At 42.0% G+C, this 20,489-nt stretch overlaps 1 long non-coding RNA gene across 1 annotated transcript; it reads left to right on the top strand.

Moving 5' to 3' along the window:
* Positions 1-1,470: 1,470 nt before the first annotated feature.
* Positions 1,471-7,121, top strand: LOC308198618. Its single transcript, XR_013954061.1, has 2 exons — positions 1,471-3,223; positions 3,805-7,121. It is a non-coding gene; the product is annotated as an uncharacterized lncRNA (long non-coding RNA).
* Positions 7,122-20,489: the final 13,368 nt, after the last annotated feature.

Below are 20,489 nucleotides of genomic sequence, written 5' to 3'. Positions count from 1 at the left end.
CAGCACTGCAGTGACCAGGGCAGCCAGCAGCCACCAGGTGAGCGAGCACTCGAGCACTCGGATGCCTTCAGGAAGAAGAATCGCAGCCTCTGATCCGGCTGCAGTGACCGCTGCCAAGTGCCACCCCAGAGCTGGCCGTGTGTCAGGGGCTGGTGTTACGAGCTAGCTGTGGTTTACTCTGATCTGAAGCCTACAGGGAATTAAGCAATTCCCAGTCTCCTCCTCTATCCCTGACCTCCTGTTTAACTTTGGAAATGTTTGGATTTATTCAAGTGCTTTTCAACAGCATGAAACAAGATCAAGGACTGGTTCCCTCTTCCCTTACGCTTGGTAGGGCTGTACAGACCATCTCTCCTATGCTGCTTCAGTTAGGTCTTTGATTGGTTTTATAGTAGCAGCTGAAAACACTGGAATGAAATACAAGGCGACAAATATGAAACACTGTGAAAACACATAGCTAAGAGAAGTCAGGGAAAACGCAGCAGGTGTGTGCAGTGGGCAGATGGAAAAATCAGTAATAAGATGAGCGGAACTGATGGGTGTCTTGTCTTGACTCAGATTCAGGAAGACCAGACTCCCTACTGTACAAAAATGTCCCACTTTCTGCCCACAGTCTGTTAACACTTCTGCACTGGTCCCAGTGCTTCCCCAGGAGGATTTTACCATGACATACAGAACACGCCTTTCTGCATGCAAATCATTGAAGCTGCTTGTGAACAGCCCTAAGCTGATCTCTTCTGTTAGGGAGTGAAAAAGCGTCCCCCTTTCATCACCCCGATGCCAAGCTACCTTGCTATCTCAGCCACTCTCAGTTGCATCTGAAGCAGCTGAACCGCAGGTCAGAGGAAATCTGATCGTCCTCTCCCACCTCCTACCCCGAGCTGATGCTCATTAAGGTGAGGTATAGCTTTACCTTCATGGGACACCCCTTTCGCTCTTTATCAGCCCTGCTGAACACTAAGCAGGTCACATATGGCCTCTGTCAGCTACACTGCAAATCTTTTGTACCTTTTAATGAAAACATTGCTGGTGTTTTCTTTTTGTCGCCGTTGGAACCCAGCCGCATCTCCGTGATAAATGGTGCCTGTTGATGAGGGAATGCTTCGGCCAGACCCACCACTGCACAAGGACACTGCGCTGATCCAAAACCGCAGCCAGGGGTTGTCTCCACAAGCCCTGGGATGCAGCAGGGGTTTCAGTCCCTCCTAGTAGGTGGGACAACAACAACAAAAACTCCGACAATTTTATTTTTTTCTCCTTCAGGAAGGCCAATTTTCTGTATTAGCTCACATTGTCACGATAGCTACCAAATTACAAGAATTTATATTGACAACTTCAGAACACAAGCCTATTATTATTATTATTATTATTATTATATTTTACAAAGATCTCAATTTTCAAATACTAGAGAGCTTATTTCAGTTTGATATTGGGCTGCACTTCAAAGACCCATGGGAGAGGGAGGTTTTATGGAAATCCAGTGAATGACACCACATCTGAGTAACACACAAGGAGCTGGACTCAATGACCCTTGTGGGTCCCTTCCAGCTCAGAATGGAGCTTTCTGTTCTACAGTCAGAGGCTGGGATATGAAAACTTGGGGGGGGGGGGGGGGGGGAAGAGTCTTAAGAATGGGGGTAAGTCTCCGTGTCTTCTTTCACATGGGACAACTGCTGATCATAGGAGTCAGACGTGAGCTCCTTCTGCTTCTCCTGAAGGGTTACCCCAGCTGTTGCACAGGTCGTACTCCCTAAACCCTCTCCTAGCTACCCATAACTCTTTCTTAACTATAGTTAGATTTTTGTATTTGACCGACAACAACCCTAACCAAAAGCCATATACTTTTTTTAGCCAGATCACCAAACAGATTCATCTCCTCATGCAGCTGTGTGATTGCTGATGGTGAGACGAGATGGGGAGCAGGTCTGTGTAGCCAAGAGGTGGAGAAAAGCAAGTGCTTGTAGTTTTCGTTGATGATCTCAGATCACTTTAAAACAGCCATTAATCCTCGCTCTTTAAAGAGTAATGATTTCAGTGGTGGATAATCTCAGGTCAAGCCCAAGTGGCTGTCAAGATGGGTGGTCATCACAATAAAATATAGGATATCAGGATGCAACTCAATTTAGCGAGTAATCTGCCAAAGTCAGTGACCCTGTAATTAATGTCTTAAGGGAGGGAAAAGAAAATCTTTTCTTACAGGAAGGTAAAGACATTTTAACGTCTTCAGGGGGTTACACAACTGAGCAGTGTTGTCTAAGAATGGAAGCTGGGGAAAGGAATTGCTCTCAATTTCCAGTTTCAATACTTCACTCACAGATGCATGAGATCTGAGAAGTCAATGAGTGTTTCCTCTAAGACAACGTAATGATTGTGGGTTCAAGCATATATTTTTCTGTGCAGTCTGAGTGGGTTTCTCTGGCCTTTACTGAGAATTCATCACAGAGTTCATATGGAGAGACATCATCAGACCTTGTTATTTTTCTTTTCTGTTTCCTTCCTTTGTTTCAAAAACACAATCATTTTTCCAAAGCCACCATGGCTGTAAATCAAAATTCCACTTGGACACTGCCTCAGACACCCACCACTTCTGTGCTTGTGTCTACAGCCTTCGATGTAAAGTCTTTCTGCAAGACTCGGGGAAAATGGTGAAATAACACACCTGTGTTTCTCCTCAAAGCGAGACAACTGGGCAGAGGCCAGGCCACAGGTCAGGTTAATCTGATAGTTGTGTATCGAATAGGCACAGCTGAACTGCAGTGGTCTCCAGATGGCTGCCAGGCCCAAGGGGAGGGGAGGAGGTGGCAGGACCGGGACAAGAGGAAGAGCTGGGATGAAGAAGAGGTAGAGCCCTGAAGCTTTTGGTTGCTTCTCCTACCACCAAAAAGAGACTGAGAGGATGGAAAGATAACTGCTATGAATGGGAAGGACACAGGGATGAATGAGGTGCTTGTTCTCTCCATTAACCTCCACTCCAGGGCAACAGACCACTTCTGTGGAAGTATCTGGGTGCTCTCTGTTCAGCTGCAGTTAGGGTTTCCTTGTATCTGACACCATTGATGGCGCAGTGCATGCACAAGGCATCCATACGACCTACTCATTTCTCCTTTGTGTCCATTGGATGCAAAACACCAGTTTTGGAGACCTCTGCTTTTTCAAGGTTCTTCACAAGACTATCCAGGAATTTCCACCATTCCTTGACCTCTACAGAACACCACTGGAACAGGTATGAGTTGTTGACCCATCCTTGCCATCTGAGGTGCAAGAGCACAATACAGGTCTCCTTCAGGTGTCTCAATTAGCTGATTGCCTGCCATAGCACCTGCCCGGTTTTTAATCTGTACATGTTGTGGGAAGCCATGGCACTTTGGCAGTCCTGGCAAGACACAACTGCAATAGCAGAAAGCATCCAGAAGCAGGGCTGGATGCTTGTTCAGTCCTGGCCTTTGAGGCTGCAATGACACTGTGCAAAGGGATGGGCTCTTTGCCTTTGCCAGTGAATTTTGGAAGGTGAATAAAAAGGGTATTTATTAAGTGGTTTAAGGGTACTGGAAATCCCAGAGGGACTATTCCACATCAGGTGGGAGGGAGCTTGTGCACATATGAGGAGCCACTGCTGTTCCCACACAGGAGAGAAAGAGTAGGAAAAAAATTTTCTTCCCCCAAGCCGCTGTCCCATTACCCTGCCACCAGTGCATGAATTGCAGCATGACTGAAAGGAGTCTGACCTTCAGAAAGCAAGAAGGAAAATGTTGCTTTTTATTCAACATACAGGCTTTGCTTAAATGCCTCTGTGGTCTGTTACAGGCTGGCACAAAGGAGCCTTTGATGGCATGGGGAGTCCCGAGGAAGCGGCGATGCCACCTAAGAAGGCACTGGCCTCCCAGGGGTTTTTTGCTTTCTTTCCCACCTGCCCCAGATGAAAGGCCCCAAGGCAAATGGATTTTAGGAGGTGGAGGGGTGAGCTGTTGTGAGCTTGTGTGTTTTACTGCCATATCCCAGTGGCTGCACAGCTCCACTGAAAACCGGAGCTCTATTATTCTCTTGTATCAGTAGAAAGGAGCAGGGCAGCAGGGTCAAGGGAACTGAAAGAGGCCTTGCGGGGCAAGTAAAAGAAAGCATTGAGGGGAAAGTAGCACTATCAACTCTTGTGATGTGATAGCAACTTTCACCATCCTTGACCTCTTTCTGAAAAACGGTGCCTATCAGAGACAAATGACTGTGCTGGGAAAGCCTGGAAATTGCACTGGGGAGCAATTCAAAAGGTTTCTGAAAACTGCTAGGGGGTAAAAAACACTACATGTTTTAGATAAAAAGTGTAGGTAGAGTATAACGTCAACAATGTTTTACAAAGACTAAAATAGATCAATGGTCATTAATGATATTAAAATAAAAGTACATAAAGTGACCATGAACTGAAATGGAGAAGTCTAAAAATTTCCAAAAATATCCAGAGATGTGTGTGCATACATGTGCTATCATAAGAAATTACGTATTATCTACTACAACTATTTTCTATAGAATTATTTAGGTTTTGTCTTAGATATAACAAATAATGTACAATCTAAGCTGAAGCATACTCTTTCATAAAATGTGTTGTTTATGGCCATGTCCATGACAATGAGGCAGGCTGATGAATTTTGATGAGGATGAGGCACAGGTGGTGGCCAGGGCAAAGCTCTGCTGCTTGCACTGTGGCACACGCAGACCAGCAGAGCTTCTGGGGTGCAGCACCTTGTTCTCACATTTAAATGTCCAAAAAAAAGGAGACTGTGACTCAAAGTCACTCATAGCAGTGACTCAAAGACACTCAAAGTCACTGAATGCAGTGAAGAAGAAGAAAGAAGTGCATGATGGCCCGAAACATGCCTGGGGCCACTGACCTTTGCATTGTAAGGAACATGTTTGTGTAAAGTAGAAAAGTAGAGAGCTGTTTTTTTTTTTTTTTCTTTTTTTTTTTTTTTCTCCTCTCTCTTCTGTTTTCCTGCTAAAAGCCAAATTCAGAGCTAGCACAGTTTGGGTGCTAGTCTATATCCAGTGGAATTGCCATACCCTGGTTTCGCTTGTACAGTCTCTTGAGCAAATGCTGAAATCTTCATTATGGAAGGTCACCTGGGCAACTATTTTCCAACCATGATATGTTTCATTCCTTACACAGGATTTAGGATTGCTATTAGATTCTAGGCTTTCTCCGGGGGATGAAGGGAGAAAGGAAGCTATTTGTTTATCCAGGTTTCTGTGAAATTGCTGTTAACCTGTGACACGATGCAAGGCTTGCTGGCTCTACCTGCTGGCTAGAGGGGAAACCACACTCCTCTCTACAGGATGTCCTTAAAGCATTAACAAACCATTTCTCGAGACAGTGGATTAGAAATAATAGAAGAAATCAAAAAGCAGCTGCTACCTGATCATTCTCAAGCTGTCAGGTACGTCAGCAGAGCAAGACTGATGTTCCGGAGCAGTGGGAATTGATAACATTTCACTGCTTCCTGGCAGGCTCTCAATAACTGAGCAACGAGAAACATCAGCCCGGAAACCAGCCCCACTGCAGGAGCTTCGCTTCTGTGAAGATTAAAGCTCAGACCGTTGTGTGTCCCGCTGCAGGTCTGAGAATTGAGGATCGACTTCATTTCACCTCAATATAATGCTGATCGAGGGCGCTGCAAAGCCATGGGCTGCGAGGAAGGTTTTCATTACCGAATTTTAGCTCCATGGTCTGAGCTCTGATGGAAAAAATGAACAGCTACAAAAGCAAAAAGGGGTTTGTCTGTGGTTTAGCTGATCCCTTTTTATTTGGTGTATCGGCAGGAGCGAAGTGAATGGCCTCTTCTCTCAGCTCTTGCTCCAAGTAACGATTGCCTCCAAACAGCAACTCTTATGCAACCAGTATTACAATCTTGACATTGTAATCCTTTCCTGAACACATTTTCAAAGTCGACAGTAAAGAATAGAGTGTTTTTCCCTCTTAACTGCCATCCCAGCCTGGCTCTTCATGTCAGCTTGAGCTCCTCTGTTCATGTCTTGTCACAGGCAATCCAAGGTATGCCTCTCCGGGAGCCTTAGAGTGCTCAGATGCCAAACCCCGAGATGAAAATCAGTGGGTTTCCTGTGGAAAAAATGCTCAGAAATCTTATCAGCCCAATAATTTCCAGACATGTCTAATCCTGAGGGACTTGCCACTGGATTTACATCTGGATTGTATAAGTTTCACTGAAACACCTGCATTAGGCTCCCGCTCCGGCCAGCGGAAAAGATCAGCAGGGTTGACAGAGTCCTCCTGGAGGCACTCTGCTCGGCCGGAGACTATGGCAGGATAATAGGGTGATGAGTCTTCTAGCCTGGATGCCTCAACAAAGCACAGAAAATGACAAGGATACACTGGAGCCATAGCTAATAATTTTGTTTGAGTTATCAGGCTGGAACCCAGCTCCAATCTTTCCGGAACAAACCCTGTATAGTCTGGTTTTATCCCTCAGAGGAGTAGCTGAGCTTCAGCACACAAAAGACCTTGGTCTCCAGAGAAAGAAGAGTTCATTTTTAAAGCAGAACCACTCAGCAAGGGAAGAATTTACCCCAACCCCTGCCCTATACTTGCCAAACTTTTCTCCCACTAGGGTCAGGATTCAGAAGAGCAGGATCACCGTGGGTTGCTTTTGAAAAGTTCTTTTGCTATTCAGGAGATGTACCAATGGGATTTGTCTAGCACAGAACACAAAGTTTTTCTTTTTCTCTCTGTGTGTGTAAACTACTTAATCCCTCAAACTTTTGCCCCATGCAGACTGACAGGGACTTGGAAAGCTGGTGTCCTCTAAGAGAGATGTGTTCTGCTCCCATAAGCAAGAAACCAGAAATAGGAGGGCTCAGATGGGTGTTTATGGTTCCCCCTGGGTACAAACTGGATAGAGATACTGCAGCTGTGCTGTCCAGCTACAAAGAGTTTGGATCTCAAATTGCCTGCCCGAAATTTACTACCACCACCACATGCAAAAAGCCAGCACATCAAAAACACACAGATCCAGAATGATCTGTCCACTGTGCTGGTGGAGCTAAACCATGGCATGGTCCTTTTGTTGTTATGCAGGGTGAATTCTGAGCAATTTCCTACTGGCAGATAAAATCTTTCTGTGGGGTTTCTAAAAGATGCTCTGAAGCTCGTCTTTTCCGGCCTTGCAAAAGAGCAGCAGAGATGACTAGAAAGAAGACCAGAAAGAATTGCCTCTTTAATACATTTGCCATACTGATTGCACACTATGTGGCCAGACAAGTGACAAAAGTCACTTAGAAGCTCTGAAAAGTCTGATTAAATGCATGTGAAGAGAAATACCTTCCAAAAGCTGCTTCGGACAACGTGATATCAAAATGCTCCACATAAAAATTATGTTCATAATGGTTCTATGAGGACAAGGACCCCATTGTACCCAGTACCACCACAACACAACCTAAGATTACGCTTACCCCAAATAATTTATGTTCTTAAGTTGAGGAAATAGGAAAGTTCATTTTCTTCAGTTTACAGGTGGAAGAGAGTAAGTGATTCACCCAAGGTCACACAGGAAGCCTCTAAAAGAGGCAGAAGCACGACCCAGGTTTGCTGAGCCGTATTCTGGAGCTGTAACCACAAGGCCATTCCTCCTCTCCCAAAGCAGAAATTGGTTCTGGCTGCAACAATTTCTCAATGAGGGGATTTAACCATCATTTGGGTCTCCGTCATGGGTGGGCGGAGCTGAGACAGACCTAAACCCACGACGGTATTCATGGAGTTGACCATGTGGATGTCCCCAATGCCCAGAAGAAATTCATTATGCAAATGACCATCAAAATCAGCCCATCATTTCAAGTCACTAATGGAAAACAACCCTCCCTGAACTGCATTCCCAAAACATTTCCTCCAAGCAGCAGGCTTTAAAATATATATATGCACATATATATTTTTTATTTAATTGGTGTTGTATTTCTCTGACAGATTGGTCCAGAATGCAGAGGGAAGGGAGAAGCCACTGGAATGTGTTCTAAATTAATAGTGAATTGTGACACAATCCAGAGCACTCATAATAATCAAGTTAGTATGTTTTACATTTTCTCTCAATGTGTTTTGCATTTTTGCTGCATGGGGAAGGAGGCTTTAGATATTGAAACAACATAATGTTAAACTTAAAAAATGACAATTCCAACACCGGCTGCTTTAAATAGTTTATACCTTGATAGTCTAATGCTCTGTGCAATGTACACATGGCTTTGTTGGGGACCCCTCAAATAAATATAGAATATTTATGGTTAATGGATGAGTGCTATTATAGATTGAAAAAACTTCTGACTGCTGCCTGGCTAACCACTCAGCAGTATTTTCTTTTTCTTTTTTTTTTTTCTCTTTTTCCACATAGTGGTAGTAACAAAAGCATGGTAAAGAAATGAATGATAATTTACTTCCATTTTTTCTAATGTCCCTTTACCTGGGACTTCTCTGAGGGCAATGGAGGATGCTTCCCCATGCTCCCTGCAATCCTGTTTAGTGGTACCAAAGAGGTATTATTTCTGCCTTTTCTAGCACTGCATCCTGCTTCCTCCTATTTTCTGCAAAACTTCTCTTCATTCATTTCACTTATTTTTGACATAATAGATTAATCACAACCAAAGATGCCAGTTTCTCCTCCCTCCTGAATGGCACAGTCCAGAAACCAAATTTTAAAATTACTGCCATGAACTGTCTCATAACAAGAGAAAGGAGATGGTCACCTCTCACGGATCATGGCTAACATAACTGTTGAACTCAGCTGAGCAACTGGCACTTCTCTGCTCTGGTTTGTAAATTCCTGGAGTTTCTCCTGATATTTGTGTATTCGGGTTGGATGTTCTCCAAGGCAGAAGGAGCCTCCTGCTCACAGTTTGTATAGTCACTTGGACCACAGAGCCATGACTTTAGTCAGGGTGGATCCGTCTTTAATAAAGTTCATCTTTTCCTGAGTTTAAATTCGTAGACCTGCAGGCAGGCAAATGTGGCATTGGAGACAGCACAGCATCTTTTTCTAGTCTGATTATACATCAAGATGAGCATAATGTCTAATCAAGTCAGTCTAATCAAGTCAGTATTGATTTGCCTGAACAAATCTTGCAAATCTTGGGAAGCTAATACCTACTTTCACTGTCTTTTCCCTTTGTGCAGTTGAAACAGTATTGTATCTCACAGCCACATTGTCTTGAGAACAACATGGCAAGTATATAAATGTTTATTCAGATCAAGCAGAAGGACTTCTAAGGGAGTTCCATCTTCTATGCAACTCTCTAATATGTTTTTTTTTTTTTTCCATTCCAGACCTGATAAATAATAAGTGATTCCTGTTGGGCTGATGATTAATTTTATACTTTAAGAGTTGGTAACACCATAAATCACTGTTTAGCATTCTTCTTTGGATGTGTATTGCTGGCTGACTAATCAGATTAGACCTGTCTAATCACTGGAAATGGGTATATTAATTATGTCTCCTATTACATTGATTTCTAAGTCAGAATTCAAGATCACATTGATTCTCTAAATGCAGACAGCTTAAGTCGATAAATGGTTCTTGGAGAAAGGAAGAAAATTGAAATAAATTGATGGGAAAATGCCTCAATGTGCACATGATTTGTATGAAAAGAAAGATCAGCCGATGTGTGTCATCTTTGCTTAATTTCTGAAAAGCTATTTACATCCTATGGCGATGGCTTTGATACATAAATGAGATTCTCAGAATGAGACTGACACAGTGAAGCTGGTCTGTTATGTGCAATAAACAGTGCTGTTGTTAAGTTTGGCTTTTACACTAGAAGTGCATATTTTGAGGTCCCTCATTCCCATGCTAACTGCTAACCATGTCTACAGCCAGAGACAAGCCTCAGTGCCAAAGAACACCAAGCTAAACAGAACAAGCTGAAAGGGTGTAGAGAATAAAGCAGTTGACAGTGGGTATCCATCTGATGATGGACAGGTAGTCAAACTAACACCCAAACAAGTTCAACCACTACTTAACAGGCAACTCAAATAGACTTGAGAATGTTTAAGACAACCCCATTTGTCATTATGCCTGGTTAGATTAGCTCTAATAGTTCAACATGTTAACAGGAAGGAGAAAGTATGAAAAATACAAGGTGTTATTAATTTCCAACCATGATTCTTACCCTACTCTCATATAGAGTGCCAATAAAGAAAGAAAGAAAGACTGATGCCACTACTTTCTTGTAGAAGACTAAAGTCACTGTCTAAAGATCTTCTAGTCAGACTGGAATATTCAGGAGCCTCTTCTCCTAGGAACATCTTGAAATTATCCATGAAGTTTTCTGTATAAAAATCTCTCCTTGTTTACGCATCTAACTCACTGACCTGAATTTTCCTAGACTGAGCTTTTTTAGCAATTGATCAGCACCTTAGCGTTCCACGCTTGCTGTGAGGGATACCATGGTTCTATGAAAAATTAACCAAGGAAGACATAATACAGGGTTGATACAAACATGTAACGTTTGCAACTCAAACTGCAGCACACCTTCCAGATGCAGCTTTGTTTACCCATGTTGCACATCAAACAAACTCATCCTTCTTGAGTCTCAGCGAGCTGTTTTACAGTCTGAGCATACTTAATGCTTTTAGCTCAATTTTGTAAGAAGTTCAGCATATACAAAAAGTTGGACTACCCATAGCCATAGAAGCAGGTTATTATCAAGAACAAAAAGTGAATTATTATGATGGGGTAAGAAGAAAACTTAAAAAATACCCAGATCCATAGAGTCCATCTTCATTAGCTCTGCCACTCGGGGAAATACTCATTTATTATTGAATATTCCTACAAATTCATTTCTTACTCACATCTAGTCACCAGGTAACAATTTTTAACAATTTTGTTAACAATAGTTTTGCCTTCATTCTGCTTGTATCAACCCTTCACTGACCTTTGCACAACTAGTTATTTGTGTTTCGCAGTATCCTTTTATGCTGATTTATTAATTCCTAATGTTTCCTGACTTCATAATAGCGTAATATGATTCACAAGAAGCAAATAATGAAGATCAGTTAGCTATTGAAGTCCCGGCAACACAGTTGCTACCTATAGTCGGGGCTTCATGGTCCATCAGTAAGTCTCTAGATGCTTTCAGCAGACAATATGAAGCCACTCCTCTGAACAAATACACTTGTCATTTGTATTCACAAAATACTGTCCCAAATCAAAATATTATGAGACAATATTTTGAAGTCCTTTTTCCAGAACTGACAGTGCTAATGAGGTTGCTGGCCAATGAATGTTTTAACAAAAGAGATAGCTGCAGCTTTGTAAGTAGAAGGTGTATGCTACTGCTGCTACTACAGAGTACGTATCCTTGTAATATCAATCTGAATCATGCTATATGTCAAATAGTTCCTGCTGTGTAAATATGAGCCACTGAAGTTTGAAAGAAGATACTATTGACTGGTATGAATGAAAATGATAAATTTTTTGTCTGAAGAAAGTGGAATACAAATAATTAAGTCCTTAATCATGTGCTTTCATAGTGGTTATTGCTCTATGGTCCTGAGACCTCATGAAGACCCAAGCTAGAAACATATTCAATGGTAAATACATGTGGGAGAGGAGAACTATTTCAAACAAAGGACAGTGCTGTCATAGGCGAGAGGACATGAAGGATAGTATAAATGGCTGTAAATATAAACTGACCAAAAATGAGTTCAGGCTGAAAACTGGGAAGAAGGGAAATGTGGTCTTGTAACACTCTACAACATGAGGAGGGAGGACAAAGAAGCAAGCAGTAGAAAAGAAGATCTGCAACAAGTTTCAAAATGGAACTTGATGGGATTTTATTTTGAATGTAGGTCCAAGAGGTCCTTCTAGATCTGTCATCTCTCAAAGGAATACTCCACCAGTATGAAAAGAGGTCGATAATGTGACACTGACATGTAACTGGAGAAATTTGGAGAACACAGAAAACCAGTCTCTGTTTATGCTGCTGTGGTTCTGGTATCTGTCATTGCTACATTCAAATCATGGTCTAAATTGTGTTAGAGCACAAGTATGGAAGCTATCTTGATGCAAAAACAGTCCCAGCAGATCTGGACAGTGGCATGTTTGTCCTGTGTATGTGAAATGTGGCTGGAAAACTGTATGTACACTTTGTTACTTGTCATGGCAGTTTATTTCTTTTCTTTTGTCTTTAAATCAATCACTTGACTCCCCCCAAATATCAGCCTTTAGATGCAGAAGGCATTTACGCATGCAGGCTATTACTGTACCCACCCAGACCTCCATGCTGATTGTGCAGATTATATAAACCTTTTGGATACATTAGCACCTGAATATGATTTATGAGGGCAGACAGGAGATGGTGATTGACCTGCTTTCATGAAAGCAGCCTGTTTGCTGTGAAACAGCTTCCGGCATAAATCATTTTAGACATGCTTTTACACTAGGACTAAATAAACACTCACTTATGCCTGGTACCTGCTAATATGTTAACAAGTAATGTCCTCGAACAGCCTCGTTATTTGATTACATCCGCGATTGAGGACTTTGTGCTGTTGCTTTCTCTGCCTGCCAGGATCTCACTAGCCCAGACACATTAGCTCACTTGAATACAGAGAAAGTGGGATTTTATCAGTCTCCATTATCAACCCAACATAACAAAATAGAGCATAAGGGCATTTATGATCTCACAGCTGAGGCATTGTAACGCAAATGTCTTGATCCCTAAGTTCTTAATGGTGTTGTTGCCATGTCTTTGGGTCAGTAACATTGTGCAGGGTTAATTAAGAAAGACAAACACAGTGGAGATGAAGGAAGCTGGAGGAGTGCCTGCATCCCATTCCTGCCTGCACTTGTGACCAGCATGCTCTTGGCCTTTGGAAGATAATCTCTGCTGCTGCAACCTCAGCAACATGCCCCAAAAAAGACAGCTTTTGTCTCAGGTGAAGATTTTACTTACTAGCTTTGCTGTCAAGGTAATGCTGGCCACCAGCTCAAGGTGAACTCACCCAAACCACTGCATATCTGCAGGTAACCACCTCCATGTTCACGCTCCTTACCTGCACCAAATACAAAGCCAGGGGACATAGCTGGCTCCACACAAACCACAGCTAACCTCATCTATGTCAGTTTTCTCCTTTCACAGCTCAGAAGTGTCAACATTGGCAGCTGGACTCACTTATTCTACGTAATATCATTATTGGGATGGGACTGTGACATGTTAACAGTCCTCAGGAGCCAGTTTGGGACCAGGCTTTTTGTTAGCATCAGTCTGTGTTTCTGGTTGTTTTTCTAGGCACTGAAGGGTGTGATAGAAAGTGAAGGAGCTCAGGTTATATATAGCAGAAGGAGGGAAAAAAATAATCTATGAAATAAGAGAGGGAAACGGCAGTCTCCAAGGTATGTGAGCTTCATGTTTAAAATACGGTGGCAACCACTTGTTGTAAGCATCAGCCACCATAAGCACCCTCAGTGATTTCAACAAGAAATGACTCCCCACTGAGATACTTTATCTGATGGCTGCCACAGCAGCCATGACCTTACAAGGAGCTGCTCACTGACTTTCCATGGAAAACAATTTGTGTAATCCATTAAACTGGGCATCTGTTATCTTGGACAGGTGAGAGTGCAGGCCTCCATATGACATGTCTGGGACCCCTGTTAGAGGGGAGGGGGCGATCCAGAGGATGCCTCCATGCCATTCAGGAGGGCAATGGAGAAGCCAGCCTTCACCTGGAAGCTTTATTTCCTACTAATATGCACATAAAGCTAACCCCATGTGGAAACTTAGCACTGCCAGACTCTGGGGTCATCCTGGTGTCGCAGCTCTGGCCTGTCTCCTTAAAACACACGGCAGAATACATCCTGACATTAATATCTGGACAGGTATTAATGAAGATTAACTCAGGTTGGTACACACACAAGGATGCAGAGTTGTTGCAGTTTGCAATTGAGAGGACAATCAGGCCCTGCAATGGAAGGAAATTGTCCCCGTTTCAGTGTAATTATCTGAGATCAGAGTTTAAGAAATCCTTTAAAATTATCAATAACCAAAAGCTTTAGACATTTGTTTCCTCATCCTTGATGGAGTTGTGTCATGCTTTACAATAACATTCTGTTATTCCTTGCAAAAGCTACACTAGCTTTAACAGACTTCAGATCCCAACTCAGGAAAGCTTCCCACCATGGGAAAATTTCAGAAGTCCTATTGTAATGAAAGGGACATAAACAGATCCTAGAAGTCAAATGCAGATTTGGAAATTCTGTGAATCAGGCCCTAAATGCAAGCTTCAGGAATGCATTGAGCTGAGGATATATTTTTTTTTAACCTGGGACTACATATTTCTCCCATTTTTGCAAAGAAAAGGTTAAAGAAGCTGATAAAGGTGAACACTGAACAGGGACTATTTTTATTTTATTAGATTTTCTTTGCACCTCACATTTATCGTGGCTGTTCTGGTAGTGATGCTGTCCTAGCCATGATGTAATCTGCAATTAACTAGTCTCCTTTTGTCAGCCTTCATCATCAAAGCCTGTTTTTATGGAGTGTTAAGTCTAATATTTACAGTGTTAAATACTTGGACAATATTTAAATTGGTTTCATCACTTACTATATTTAGTTGGAGTGATATTGTCTGGTTAACAGCAATGAAAACAATTCCGTTCTTTTGGGTTTTATATTTTGAGTGGGTATTAGGTAACTGGAAAATATGGTCATTATATTTGTCTAACATTTCTACAAGTTGTAACATGGCATTTCAATTTGGGCTTTAACTCATGAATTATCCGTACGCAAAACCTTTGAGAAGTTTCCAGGTTCAACATCCAAACAAGCACAGAGTTCAGTGGTGTTTCTGAAAGGAAAGCAGTTTAATATTTATACACATACATAGAAAAGTATGAAGACATTTTTCAGGACCTTTTCTTTCCAGCAATGCTGCTGTTACACAAAGCCTGCTCTAAAATTATTTTTAATGTCAAACAAAAAACTTAATGAATATGTGTTCTAATCCCAGCCTCATGGACACAGACATCACTGCCTTTCTGGGCATTGCTCTTGTAGTTTTTGTTTGTACTTGTGATTCATGTTTGTCTCCACTTGTGGCATATGTGGACAAACTTGCCCATACTCTCCTCAGTGATTTTGTCCTTCAACTCAAAGGCCTGTAAGACTTTGCAGCTGTGCTGATTTCTCATCTCCCACAGTAAGGAACTCAGAAGTGCCTACCTTCATCAAAGTAGAGATCTTTACTAGAGGTTTTTGTTAATACTTATGTAGTAGAGCAACTGCTATGCTGACATTTTATTTCAACTGCAGGGAAAACATCTTACCTTCTTTTTTGTCTTTAGCTTTTCTTTCGTTTGTCTTGGTGTCAAGACATCTTGTCATCTCAGCTATGCAATTTCTAGCTATCCCACTGAGTTAGTCATTCTTCTCCTCGATGATCACAGCCATGGTCTCTGGGCCAGAACAATACCTGCTCTGTATATTGGCTCCTGTCCACCAGAAGTTTCTGCTCCAGAGGCTTTTGTCTATAGTCCTATGCAAGACACATAACCGTAAAAGAGAAGCTTTATGGAGAAGGATTTTGTCCTGACTCCTAGAAAGGATGGTGCTCACAAAACCATAGCTCTGACCCAGCTCTGCTGAGCTTGGTTCTTATGCAGGGGACACCACTAACAAGAAAGAGCTCTAATCCCTTTAGACAGCTCTTTGAACTGCCCAGGAGCTCTTTGAGAAAGTCTGATACAACTTCTGAAACACTAGAAACTTTTAATCACCCATTTTATTTTTTTGTTAGCAGACTGAAATAAGAGATTCTGCAAAAATCTACGGTCAATAGGCTACAGAAAACTAGGTACAAACCAAAAGATAGACAGTAATATTTTTAGTTACTGTATGAAGTGAAAATTGGTGTACTTCTTCCTTTAATTAGTCATAGGCTTTTGAGAGTTGAAATCTGACTGTGGTTAGAGACTTTTTAAAGAAACACAGTAAAGTCCATTCTCTCTGTGAGCTGCAGTTTTGCCTTAACACTGAAATGTGAGTTCATTGAGCTTCAAATAAATATGAAATATGGGAACAGTTCTACTTACACTTCTACTGTACTTATACCAAAGCCTTCACAGGTGTCACAAAATGGTTGCTCGTGCACAGCTGGCTAGAAGAGGGATGGGGATGAGGAAGGAAGATCCCACCTCTGTGATATGGCCATGCCTGGTGACCGAAGTCTCCTGTGGTGGTTTTAAAGACAGCTTGGGTGCAACCTGCTGAAGCTCCAGCTTTCAGAGTGACTGGCTGAAAGTAAAATTTACTCCTCCAATAAATAAAGGAGTAAAACCATAAATAACCAAATAAAATAGGCCTAATTTAACCATCCCTTATAGATTACTTGGGTGAGGCTCCTTCCCACTCTGTCGCTAGTTAAGTATTCCCAAAGGAAGCATGTCAAACGAGATCTTTGCTTTGGCTTGAATGACAATGCCAAATTGTCGAGAGTTGATACAAAAACCTGAGGAGAACCAGAGTCCCTGAACAGTCAGGGGACAGAATATAGAAGATCTTCCAGAAGACAGAAAGACTTGATATCACTTGTCTGTTTTCTTTTCTATGTGCTTATGAACTACCTGCTCTTACAGAGGTGGACACAACCTTTTCTGTGTGGGAAGTAAGGTGCTGAACATTTATTCCACAAACACCGATCAAGTTTAAACATGTTTAAGACTCTTAGCAAGGGTTTGGGTAGCTGAAGTTGCCATTTTCTATTGTTTGTTACTCTGTCCTTGCTCTTGCAAGTTGGACCTCAGAATTCAGTGCCCAGCAAATATGGTCTTCAAATGTGGTTTGAAAACCTCTGGTGAAATAATAGTCACAATATGCTATAGGTGTTGGAAGGATAAAGACCTGGGAACCAATGTCTTTTCGTTATATTTCCTATTTTCCACTTAGTCACAAGTCTTTTTTTTTTTTTTTTGGTATATATTGTTTTATATAAGTTACATTGGATACAGTATTTTGCATCTTTTATGTAATAAGGCAGGCTTGCATTTCTTTTTAAGGGCTTTTTAAGGGTCTTTTTGGGTTAACCCCCTTCCCCAACAATGTTCAGGATAATTTGTGAAACTTCCAAATTATTACTGTTTGTACAAAAACAGTTTATTTCAAACTTTGCTAAAGCATTGGGCTGGTTTGAGAAAATGAAAGGGAAAGGTTTAGTCATATTCCTTAGTTAAACTGTGTTTTAATTTAAAGATGTCACAGATTTTATGGCAGTCTTTATTTACTTTCAGTTAGCCCCAAAATAACAAATATGACTTCCAGATTTGCTACAAAGAGAGTAAAAAAGCAGGAAATGTAAAACAAACTTTGATTAAGAGCCTGATTATGTTGATTAAAATCAGTGTCCAAACACTCATTGACTCCAGAGATCAGATTTGAACCTTTACTGCGCTGGACCAGCTCCAAACCCCACTAAAGTCAATAGGAGGCTTTCTTTTGAGCCCAGTCACTGGGTGTCTGTCTGCCTTTTTCTCTCTTAAATTATAAATCACCAGGAGGAGTTTAATCTTGCAGTTTTCAGGGCCAGTGTGACATTTATTTTAACTTTGGCTGTTGATAAAGTACCCCGCATCCTGCATTTCCCTGCCGGCAATCACATGTCTATTCTAACTCACGTTACTTTCTGTCAGTGATTTTATTTTATTTGCACTCTGCTTATTCCCATCCACTTCCCCAACCCTCCCTTTGCATCTGTCCATCACATTTGGCAGCAAGAAAAATGAATCTATTCTGCAATACCAATCTCAGTGCCACTTGCCAGTCCAAATAAGAGTTGTGTATCTAACACACCATACAGGGTCTCAGTTTCTGGATTTTGTCACAAGAGCTGTATTTTCTCAGCAGCTTATTAACAGCGTGTGTTTGGGGTGAAAATTAAGCAAATGGAAAAAGGATGTCACAGCAAGGAGCTGTGTTGCAACACTTAGGTTATTATATTGCATTAAGTTAAACAAAGAGTGTTTAGCCATGTTATGACTATGATTCTCATTCATTCCAGTCCCTTAAGAAAATGTATTTGAAAAGAGGCAACTTTCCTCAATCAATTTCCCATTGGTCAAAATGATCCCAGGTGCCACTCTTGTGAATTTGGCAGGGGAAAAAGAAATTGTTAAGGGGGGTAGAGCTTGGGGAGGGGGGAGGAAAGATTGCCATAATTCTGCTGATGCCAAGAATAAGAATAATGGGAACCGCGACAGATCGGAAACTTTCTTTTGGTCATTTATCAAGTCCATATTATTTTCTCATCTTTCACTGTCTTCAGAACGCATGTGTCAGGTGAACCAAAAAAAAAAAAAAAAGTTACAAGGAATCTTGAATTGCACTCCACTTTCCCAGAAAAATGTGCTGACTGTCTATTGTGTGCCTGAGGTCAACCATGCAGCTTTCAAAACGACTCTAGATCCATAAATAGTCCTTGGACAAAGCTGCCAGGCATCTGAGAAGGCTTTGAATTTCTCATTCAAGGAAGGGGTGACATGCAGTTGCTCAGCACCAACCCTTCTGTTGGCTCTTTCCACATCTGGCCAATGACTTTGCTGCCTAAATGGGAGCTGAGCAATTCTCGAAATTGGAGTCTAAGTAGAAAACATTCCCACTTCTGCTCCGTCAGTTGTGTTGGTGAGGAAATACAGCGCTGTGACGCCTTTACCATATGTGAATTTCAGAATAATTTCTAATTCCCTTGTGCCTGAGCCATAGTTTGCTGAACAATTCCCATCAACTACTGTTTCTGATTAAGGTGGAAGTGATGCAGGTGATTTTGGTAAGATGAACTTCTTGGGTGACTTATTTAAAGATGTTATTCCATCTTGCAAATGCTTAGCCACTTGGTAGATTTTAACAAGAAAGTTCTTAATTCTCAAATGAAAGGGACAACGTGTCTGCCAGGTATGTCTCACTGACCTCCAGAGAAATCAGCCCTTTCATGTGCAGGAAGAATGCAGTATCCTTTCTCCCTGTAGGATTACCCACTTTAAGGTCTTGCTTCCAAGTCTTCACAGGCAACCCACTGCCTGCAACTCTCCTTACTTTCCTAAAGCAGGCATAAGCTGTTGGGATACAATTTCTATTTCCTTGACGAGGGATGCTGCCTCCAGTCACACCATTCTCTACCTGACAGACACATTTGCTCCCATGTTCCTTCATTTGCTACCCTTCTGTTCCTTTTTGCTCTCAAAACCTCATTTTTTCCATAAACCAGATGGCAGCACGTGACCTGCTAACAGACAGGCAGGTGAGGAGTTGTGTCTCTGCTCCTAAAATACATCCTGCTTGTGGCCTACTGATTATCATACTTCTGATCATAACAGCCACATTATTTCAGACTCCATCCATCCATCCATCCATCCATCCATCCATCCGTCCATCCACCCATCCATCCATTTCCCATCCATGACCTGTCTAATCTTAAATGGCATCCGACAGAGAAAACTCACGCAGCCTCAAGGTAATAAACAATGGGCAACACAGAACGATATGTGTTGCTAAGCTGTGAAACTGCTTGCCACAGGAAACCGAGGATATGAAAAGATTTAGAAGTAGCTGGACAAGTTCCTGGAAGCCAAAATCATCAGGGGCTATTAAATACAAAGACACTACATCTGGCTCCGGAAATCCCAGCACCACAAATCACCGGGCCTGAGCAGCAATGTGCTTGCCCTGTTCTAATTTCCTTCCTGAAGTACCTGCTACGGCTGGCTACCATAGGCAGAGGATGGGGCTGAGTGGACCTTTGGTCATAACCAGTTTGGCCATACCTGTGTTGTTGTATGAATGGATGATCTGGGACTGAGTATCACTCTCGGCACTAATGTGTCTGCGCTCACCCAGCAGTATTTCTATCACCAGCACTCTCCAAGCTGCTTCTGCCACGGCATCTGGACATCACATAGCACCTGAAGCACATTAAGCTTTTTCAGCAGGTAATAAACCCCTGGATAGTGTACGGCAGGCAAGTCCCATTCTCTAAATACCCACCACGGACACTGCTTTCTCCAGCAATTGTCGAAGCCTGGTTTAGATTAAACTACTGCAGACCAGCCACTGCAGAAGGGCAAGGCTGGAAAAGGAAGTCTCTCTTGTTTTGTTTGGGTTCTTTTTCCCACTGATTGGTTGTTTTGGGCTTGCTTGTTTTTTGGCAAGTTATTTAAAGGACAAATATAAAGTTAGACAGCTGAATACATCAAGAAGTTCAGCCAATTTCTCAGGCTACTGTCTTTTTACAGCTGTTCCAGACATGAAAAAAAGGATCAGGAAGGGCTGCATCTTCCTGTTTCCTTTCCACAGCACTAGGTAGACTTCTCTGATATAAAGCAAGGGGTTAGAGATGTCACTAGAAGCTGGGGTGGCACTGCCATACAGGATTCCTGTAAGACCCTCTCCCTACTGGGGAACTGCTCTTTTCAGAGTCATTCCCAGTGTCATATATCCAGGCTCCACTTGTCTCATGCCCA

This window comes from Anser brachyrhynchus, assembly GCF_964034855.1.
Source record: "Anser brachyrhynchus genome assembly, chromosome: 8".
Lineage (NCBI taxonomy): Eukaryota > Metazoa > Chordata > Aves > Anseriformes > Anatidae > Anser > Anser brachyrhynchus.
The sequence above is the reverse complement of the archived record's forward strand: the minus strand, read 5'-3'. Positions and strand labels throughout refer to the sequence as shown.